Raw genomic sequence first — 9,840 nt, forward strand, 5'->3', positions numbered from 1 at the left:
GGCTCCAGAGTGGGGCCCCGGTGACGCCAATCCGGGCGACGTGAACCTCTTTGCTGTGTTTTTCTTCATCACAAAGGGGGGGTTGAACCGCTATTTGTCTGATCCGTCGCCTAGGACCTGTTTGCTTTGGGAGACCCTACCAGGGGCGTTAAGCCCCTGACAACATAGCTCCTAGGTTCATTCGTATACTCAAACCCCTCCACCACGTTAAGGTTGCGATTCAAGGAGGAGCTTGCTTTTTACAATGTGTTGTTATTGTAAGCTGATTCTAAGGTCAACTTGAAGGTTTAAAACCCAAGAGTCAAAATGTTAATTTAGTATCACCATTTGACCCCAGTTTGATATGATGTGGTTTTAGAATATCAGATGTATAATATTTTATAAATAGGCATTGTGATTTGTTTATTACAGAGCCTGTGCAGAGCCTTTTTTCCTTTTTCTTTCTTTGTGGGTGTTCTTCTGTTGGCACATAATTTCCCTGCTCTGTTCGGATATCATATTCCAATAGAAGACAGAGTTTATAAGTTTGGCAGCAAAGACTGCTACATGACAAGATGCTGTTTCTCCGTATCAGGCAGCAGTACTTCGCTGCCTCCAACATAATCATCTTGTTAGCGCACACACGCAAGTCATGTTCCCCTGGCTTGTTTATCTTAGGACTAAAGCTGTTGAGCATCTCCTTTCTCCCTGGCTCTCACAATGTCAATCTTCTTAATGAAGACGCTCCTAAACATAAGCATCAAGTTTGGCTACATTCAGAATCCAGACATGAATGGCAAAAGTAAGGCGTATTTAAAATATAAATTGTGGGGATAAAGTGTTCTTACTGCTTTACAGAAAGATGTTAGTAAATAAAGGCATCTAGATAAATATATTCATTTAAATCGCAAGAATGCACGAAAATGTATGGGCCAACAGATGTTTAGGATTATATTTACATTTCAGTTGTCAACCGTCAGTACTACAGACTGTAGAGATAATTAGGTTTAATGTGGAAAATACAAATCATCAGAATGTGGTAATCTGGTGACATTTTGCATTCTCTTTCACAACAAACGTCTGTCAGATTACTCAAGTTAGCTGTCGCTAACGAAACAGACTTATATTTAATAGTATTTCATTGGCTGTTATGGTTTTAGTATGTTATGTTTTTAAAGCCCTTTGTATTTCTGGTTGGAGTCATACTTTACGTGTGAACAAACATGGTTTCAATCTATTCTAGCAATTTGTTAGGTCCTAGTTATTGTAGGTTTATAACCTAACAGTCTCAGGAGACAACAACTGGATTTGCTTGTATGATAAGTGTCAGTAGTGGCTTGTTGTCAGTTTTCAAATTGTCAGTTGTCAGATATTTGACACTGATTGTATCCATGGAGGTAAAACTGTGTTAGAACTTTCTGTTCTTAAATGATCAGCAGCTGCATGATTTTCTGCAATAATGTACTTTTTTTTTTTTTGGGACTTCTCTATTTAATCCCAGACTGTGATGAATAAGTGACAGACAACTGCTGCCCATGTTTAAGTCCCTCAGGTTCAGTCTTATGGATGTAGGGATGGCCTAAATTCAAGAGCTGAAAGACTGCAGGGTTCAACTAAGTGTCTTGTAAACAGCGAGCCTTAGATAAATAGCCTGCAGAGACACAGCCTCTGCCCAGGGATGAACTGCCAGTTGTATTTACTCCAATATTTTTATTAGTATTTCATTTATTTTTGTTGAAAAAAGGTGATTTGGTGGTAGGCCATATGGTGGTAGCAAGACAATGACAGGTAGTTTTGGCCCTCCATGACCTTGTGACCCTTACAAGGGTAGTTATTAAATGTTGAAGGTTGGAGGTAAAACTGAAAAAAAAAAAGCTTTTAAGTTTTCAGAATCAATTAGTAGAATGTTTTTTGTTCACTTTTATTTACCACCTTAATAGTGTTGTAAGGAATGACCACCATTGAGACAGTATTGCGGTGGTTAGAACTCTACTGTGACTTGACAATTTTACACAACTATGTGCTGTGCAGTCAGGCAAAAGTGGACTCACAAACTTTTGAACTTCTAAATTGATGGTTTGGACACAGTCTTAAACTTGTACCTCTATATGGATATGGGGGGGGGGGTTCCATCCTCCTCCATTCTCTCCTGCACCACTCTTGATTGTTACTTGCAGTTGAAGAATGACTAAGAGGAGAAATGAACTGTGTTGGTGAGAAAGCAGCTATTTTGGCTGCTCCACAAGATGAGTCAGACTGACATGAATAGACATGAAATGATCCTTCCATCAAAAAACATGTTTTTTTTTTTAAAAAAAAGAATAACATTTGACATCTTTACATTTGACATCTCGTTTTTACTTTCTGCACTTCAACTTGAAGGCCATGACAGCAAATTTATTAGACAGTGGCTGTTGGTTCAACCAAGTTTGTCACCTGTGAAAGGTTTCAAGTGGTGCTGTGACCCGGATCAAAATATAGCAAGAATCTTTCACCTGCAAACTTGGTTGAACCAAGCTCCAAAAAGGTAAAAAATAAATAAATAAATTAGAAAGCAGAAATGTTTGGCATTATTGAATGAGAATGAAATAGAAACTGCCACATCAATAAAGTAAGTTTTTTTTCATTAATATTTCAGGATCGAACAAAAAAAAACACTATAGCCTGATTGGATACCTTAGCCCAAACACTCTCCACTACTTTGCACGACATGTCGTAAACAGGAACCACGCAGCTTGAGGCATGCTGGAGGAGAAGGAACTGGATTGTATCGGTATCATCAGATACCCAAAGTTGTAGTATTGATATTGGTAACAGATGTAAAAAAGTCGTATCAAGCCATCAATATTATTTAGGTTAGCATTTGAGTACTGTTAATTGGATGTAAACATGGGTGCAATAATATTTTTTTAATTGCTTAAAAACTTTTGTACTCTAAACTTTTGGAAATACTATAATCCAATACAACTGCACATATAATACACTAGAAGTTGACTCATGGGCCAAAATAAGGTTTAAAAGGTGTCCGGTGGGGCGGTTCACTATTGGTTGGATGTAGAATGCTGGGTGAAATAATTTAAATAAGCCACCATCTAGTGGCAATAACAGAAATTACAGTTCATTGTAATGCATGAAACAGAAGGATTGACATCAGTCAACCATACCTAGTACAGTGGACTCCCGAGATACAATTTTAATCCATTCCACAACAACACTTGTCTGTCAATTTACTCGTATCTCGATTGCATTTTCCCCGTTAAAAGTAACAAAAAAAAAACAAATAATTTGTTCCAAACCCCTAGAAATGTACTACTAATTTTTCCTCCTATCTAAACATCAAAAACATAGATATAAACAAATATATTGATAATATAAAATAATAATAATTAGGAAACCCAGCGAGGGACAGTAAGCAGCAACAAAGTGTTGTGGCCACTAAGCATAGGAGGACTGGGAGTGAGGACTCGATTTAGATGATAGAAAGAGAGAGAGAGAGAGAGAGAAAGGGAAAGTGGGCTGTATCTGGCCCACGGGCCACAGTTTGCCCAGGTCTGTAATAAACTGTAACTAACACTAATTTGTTTTCTTCCCTTTGGGATTTCCCTCCTACATGGTGAAACACTTTGTTAAGGGACCATACCAACTCTTCTGAAAACAGGGTTTGATAACTAGAGTTTGAGTTTTAGTTGACAGGCTCTGTAGTTTGTTCCAGACTTCTTTGAAAAAGAGCATTTGATCCATTAAAAAAAAGTAAAAAAAAAGCTTAGTAGGGAGTATGACTAACGTTTCAGGCTCCTTCCATGTAGCTCCAAAACATCCCCTCTCAGAAAGTATAGATCATACACCTTCCTTCAGAGAGTGACCTAAGCTCCAGTTTCTAAATATTACATGATTGTCCTGAGTTTTTTTCTGTTTTTGAGACGACGCACTGAGTCACGCTGAAACCTCTTCACGTGTCTGCCTGTTGGTTTTCCTGGTGATGTTGGTCAGAGTAAAAGCTTCAGACCATTGTTCATGCGGTTGTCAGCTGCCTGTCGGTCTCTGTCTGCTGTTTTATGCTGATTATGATTCTACCTAACCTGACCATCCTGCTCTGCAGTTTTGCTGCAACAGTAACAACTGTAACAGATTCCCTCTTCTCTCAGTTTCAAAATGGTTTGCTTTCTCCCATAGACAGCTCTCTGGTCTTCATGTTTGCTTAACAGCAAATAGTTTTCACAGGTAGAACCCAAAGCCAAAAACAAGAACTATTTAATGTTTCAGCAATCAATCTAAAAGGCAACACCTGAGCAACCAGAAACACCCATCAGTCACATGTTCCAATACTTCTGCTCACTTGAATGGTGGGTGGGGTCAAACAAAAGGTGCTCTGTCCTGAGTTGTTTAACACATCTAGATGTCAATACCATGAAATAAAAGCTGGAATTCTGAACTTTTGTCTCATATTCATCTTTTGATCTGAAACCCAAATGTCTTCAGTATACAACATAAACCAAGGAATTGACCTTGCCGTTCCAATACTTTTGGAAGGGACTGTATATACACAGATACATTTAAATATACTGTATATGTATGCACATGTACATACAGTGGGTACGGAAAGTATTCAGATCCCCTCTATTTTTGTTATATTGCAGCCGTTTGTTAATTTTTTTTCCTCATTAATGTACACACAGCACTCCACATTAAAAGAAAAACACAGAATTGTTGACATTTTTTGCAGATGTATTAAAAAAGAAAAAACAAAATATCACATGGTCATAAGTATTCAGACCCTTTGCTCAGTATTTAGTAGAAGCACCTATTTTTAGCTAATAGAGCCATGAGTCTTTGGGAGTGATGAAGTTTTTCACACCTGGATTTGGGGATCCTCTTCAATTCTGTCAGGTTGGATGGTGAACGTTGGTGGACAGCCATTTTCAGGTCTCTCCTGTTCAATGCTCAATTGGGTTTAAGTCAGGACTCTGGCTGGGCCATTCAAGAACAGTCACAGAGTTGTTGGGAAGCCACTCCTTGGTTATTTTAGCTGTGTGCTTAGGGTCATTGTCTTGTTGGAAGTTGAACCTTCGGCCCAGTCTGAGGTCCTGAGCACTCTGGAGAAGGTTTCTGTCCAGGATATCCCTGTACTTGGCCGCATTCATCTTTCCTTCGATTGCAATCGGTTGTCCTGTTCCTGTAGCTGAAAAACACCCCCCCCCCCCATGCTTCACTGTTGGGACTGTATTGGACAGGTGATGAGCAGTGCCTGGTTAGCTCCACACATACCACTTAGAATTAAGGCCAAAAAGTTCCATCTTGGTCTCATCAGACCAGAGAATCTTACTTCTCACCATCTTGGAGTCCTTCAGTAGCAAACGCCATGCAGGCTTTCATGTGTCTTGCACTGAGGAGAGGCTTGGTGGAGGGCTGCAGTGATGGTTGACTTTCTACAACTTTTTCCCATCTCCTGACTGCATCTCTGGAGCTCAGGCACAGTGATCTTTGGTTTCTTCTTTACCTCTCTCACCAAGGCTCTTCTCCCCTGATTGCTCAGTTTGACCGAACGGCCAGCTCTAGGAAGCGTTCTGGTCGTCACAAACGTTTTCCATTTAAGGATTATGGAGGCCATTGTGCTCTTAGGAACCTTAAGTGCAGCAGAATTTTTTTTGTAACCATGGCCAGATCTGTGCCTTGCCACAATTCTGTCTCTGAGCTTTTCAGGCAGTTCCATTGACCTCATAATTCTCATTTGCTCTGATATTAATGAGGTAAAAAAATTAACTTAAATGAGTTTAGCAAATGGCTGCAATATAACAAAGAATAAAAAAAAATAAATGTATTTTGTTTGCTAGTTTTTGTTACTCACTTTCTTTTGTGGACTAAGCACAACCTGTTCATAAACTTTTTGGACGATGGCTGGACTAAGTTTTTTTCACTCTTCTCTATGTTCTGTTACTTTTTCTACTCTTTGTCACAGAGAACTCCGCCGGTAGTAGCGGGGGAATTGCGCTGTGCCTGTGCTGCTGCCAGGAGACAGACCTGTGGTCCCGCAGGAGTTACGGAGGAAACGCTGGGGTTGCAAGTCTGGAGCCAAATTAAAAGAGAAAAGAAGAAAACATAAGCCAGTGGTCCCTGCAATTATATTGGGTAACGTCAGGTCTCTGGGAAATAAAACGGACGAACTTGTAGCGCTGGTGATGACCCAGAAGGAGAACCGTGAGTGTAGCATTTTTGCTTCAGTGAAACTTGGCTGCATTCACATATCCCGGACAACGGCGTCGAGGTCCCAGATTATGGTTTGATACGGGAGGATAGACACTCTTCCAAAAGTGGGAAGGAGAAGGGTGACAGAATTGCGCTATACGTTAGTGAGAGGTGGTGCAATCCCGGTCAAGTTAACGTGAAGGAACGGCTTTGTACCCCGGATATTGAACTGCTGGCTGTAGGAATGTGTCCGTACTATTTACCTAGAGAGTTTACATCCACCATTATTATTGCTGTTTATATCCCTCCGTCAGATAATGCAGCGGTGGCCTGTGACGTCATTGGCTCAACAGCGGCAAAACTACAGACTTAACACCCTGATGCATTTATGGTTATAATCAGAATCAGAAATGTTTTTATTTCCAGGTAGGTTTTCACCTACGAGGAATTTGTTGTGGCATACAGTGCAGCAAAAGAAATGTACATGAAGGTATGCAAGTTACATGTTGATAAAATAAATTAAATTATGCCTATGGGTGGGCATATACAGAATAGTAGAGAAAATGCAACATTTGTTTTAAGTGCAGGGGTGTGTGTGCAGGTAGGGGTGGGTGGGGGGTGGAGTGAGGGTGTCAGGCTAATAGGCTAATAGCAGATGGGAAGATGCTGTTTCTGTGGCAAGAGGTTTTGGTCCAGGAGGACCGCAACCTCCTGCCAGAGGGAAGCGCCTCAAAGAGGTTGTGAGAGGGGTCGGTTGCAATCTTTTTTGCTCGCTTTAGGGTTCTTGAGGTGTACAGGTCCTGTAGCGAAGGTAGATTGCAGCCAATTACATTCTCGGCAGCAGTCTGCCTAGATCCTTTGCCATGGCAGCAGCGTACCAGATGGAGATAGAGGAGGTGAGGATAGACTCGATGATGGAGGTGTAGGAGTTCAACATCATTGACTTTGGCAGATTGTTTCAGAACTGTTTCAGCTGCCTCACGAAGTATATCCTCTGTTAGACTCTTTTGATGAGGGAGCTGATGTTTAGCTCCCATTTAAGGTCCTGGGTGATGATGGTTCCCAGGAAGTGGAAGTGTTCCACAGTATCCACAGGAGAATCACCCAGGGTGATGGGCACGGATGGGGGTGGGGTTGTCCTGAAGTCCACTGTCATCTCCACTGTTTTCAGGGCATTGAGCTCTAAGTTGTTAAATGACCATCGTGGTCCAACACCTATGCTCAACCTTCACCTGCAGCTCCACAGTGCCCCCATCTTTTACATCTCTTTTTTTTTAAAGTGAAGCCCGGGGGGCCACAAATGGTTTTTTGTTTTGCAGTTTGCGCCTTCTCATTAGAATAGTGAAGCAGAAAGGAGACAATTGAAGACTGGGTTGTTTCCACTGGATTAAATAGTTTCTCTGCAAGTCAATGAATATGTAATGACACTCTAACCCAGAGAGCTGGTCAGTGATTCCATGAGCGCTCTGCCGTTTGTGTGTTTATAAACATATACAGAGCCTTGCAACAAAGAACTGAGGGAAACACAGACTACATAGCAACAGCAGCAGAAGCGGAGGAAAAAAGCATGGGCAGAACAAAGGGGAAAGGAAAGAAGGGATACAATGTTTGAATGCACCCCCAAAGATTAGGCCAGATTTTCTTTCCCAAGTCAATAGATGAAAAAGTGTTTGCTCACGTATTTAGGTGGAGAAAGAGAGAGGGAGAGAGAGGGGAAGAGAAAGGGAGAATTTTCAGGCAGTTCGTGAATTTGCATTTACTCATTATTTATTGTATTTATTTATTTTTAGCAAATTCTTGCAAATCGTGTTTCTGATAAGCAGTTGAGCCAATAAAGTAAGTGGATTGACTTGATGACAGGGAGAGGTCTGGAGAGGGAGGGAGAGGAGTTTTCCTCCTCCATGATTGTTGGAGATACTTTTCCTTAGTATACCCGGTAAAACATTGATTGTTGCAGCCAGCTGACCCATAAAATTTGGTGGTTAGTTTTCTCTTTTGAGCTTAGCATATAGTTATGCAAATAGTGATCTGACAGTGATCCGCTGGAGGAGTGCTGAAGGTTACTGGTGTGTGTGTGCGTGCGTGTGTGCGTGTATGTGCTGAGAGCTGTGAGGGGGTGACATTCCCATTTCTCCTGCTCTCTTTGGAGGGAGTTCATATTTTGCACCGATGGAGTCCATATCAGAGCGGCCCAGAGCAGGCAAGCGTGACAACAACTCTCCTTAAATAAAAATTTAAATAATTGAAGTTTCTCAGAATACTGTCTTTTAGCTTCCCTTACTTCCTTGCTAAACCTGTATCTTGACTCTTTGTAACTCTCTTTGTCTCCACTCCTGAACGCCTCTTCCTTGAGCCTCCTTAGCCATCTGAGTTTTGCTGTGAACCAGGGTTTGTCGTTGTTGTAGCTCACGCTAGTTCGTGATGGTATACAGCTGTCCTCACAGAAGCTGATGTAGGAGGTCAGAGCCTCTGTGTACTCTTCCAGACTGTTGGTAGCCGTCCTGAACACATCCCAGTCAGTACAATCAAAGCATGCCTGAATGGCCTCAATGGCTCCACTGGACCAATGCCTTGATGTCATCACTACAGGTTTGCACTGTTTCAGTTTCTGCCTGTAGGAAGGAATCAGAAGGACCATGGTGTGGTCCGAGTGACCCAGTGCAGCTCGAGAAACAGCATGATAGACATTTTGAATTGTGGTGTAACAGTGATCCCTAGTCGGGCACTTAATAAACTGGACATACTTTTGGAGCTTGTGGCTGAGATTTCCCCGAGGACAATAACTAAGGAGTCTGGATTTGTCCGCTCCACAGACAGTATCTGGTTGGCGAGCGCCCGCTGGGCTTCCTGCACGCTGGTCTGCGGCGGCATGTAAACACCGACCAGAATGAATGAAGCGAACTCAAGGAGAGAATAGAAGGGTTTACACTTGATAATAAGTTTCCAATTCTCTGGAGCAGTACTATAGGATCACTGTTACATCGCTACACCAGCCACCGTTTATATAAAAACAGATACCCCCAGTTCCGTGTTGCTCTGTACAATTGGAACCCAGCCAGCTCAAGCTCGGGATCTGGTGTCAATCCACACAGCCATGTCTCCGTGAAGCACAGGACAGCGGAGGAGGAAACATCTCTGTTATTATGCACAAGTAGCTGAAGTTCGTCTACTTTGTTGGGCAGTGAGCACATGTTAGAGAGGAATATGCTGGGGAGAGGTATATGAAGTCCGGGGCGGCGCAGCCGTACGAGCACACCGGCTCGTCGCGTCGCTGCTTTGGTAATGACCAGGGCGCCTTTGAGTAAAAAATCCAAAAGGTCCTTTGAAGAGGAGCGAAACTCGGGGAATAAATCCAGTGGAGTTGTTGCACGGATGTTTATAAGTTCATCCCTGATGTAAAAGTTCTGGGAACCAGAGCAAACACCGGGGTAAAAACACAAAAACAGTAGAAGGAGCGCTGCATCAAACACTGTCGACCGTCTGCGGCGCCATCGAGTTGGTAACAGGTGACTTCAATCATGCAGCACTTGACAATACACCCAATAACTTCCATCAATGTGCTGACTGCCCCACCAGAGAAAATAGAACACTGGATCTCCTGTATGCTAATGTTATAGACGCATACAGCGCCACAGCTCTGTCCCCCCTGAAGACCTGTCACCATACACGAACTGCTCA

At 42.2% G+C, this 9,840-nt stretch overlaps 1 protein-coding gene across 1 annotated transcript in view; it reads right to left on the reverse strand.

Moving 5' to 3' along the window:
• Nucleotides 1-9,840, reverse strand: part of LOC103397289 (calmodulin-regulated spectrin-associated protein 1-B-like) — a 411,725-nt gene that overhangs the window by 121,583 nt on the left and 280,302 nt on the right. The gene's annotated exons all lie outside the window — the stretch shown is intronic.

Source organism: Cynoglossus semilaevis, chromosome W (assembly GCF_000523025.1).
Source record: "Cynoglossus semilaevis isolate Cse_v1.0 chromosome W, Cse_v1.0, whole genome shotgun sequence".
NCBI classification, from domain to species: Eukaryota; Metazoa; Chordata; class Actinopteri; order Pleuronectiformes; family Cynoglossidae; genus Cynoglossus; species Cynoglossus semilaevis.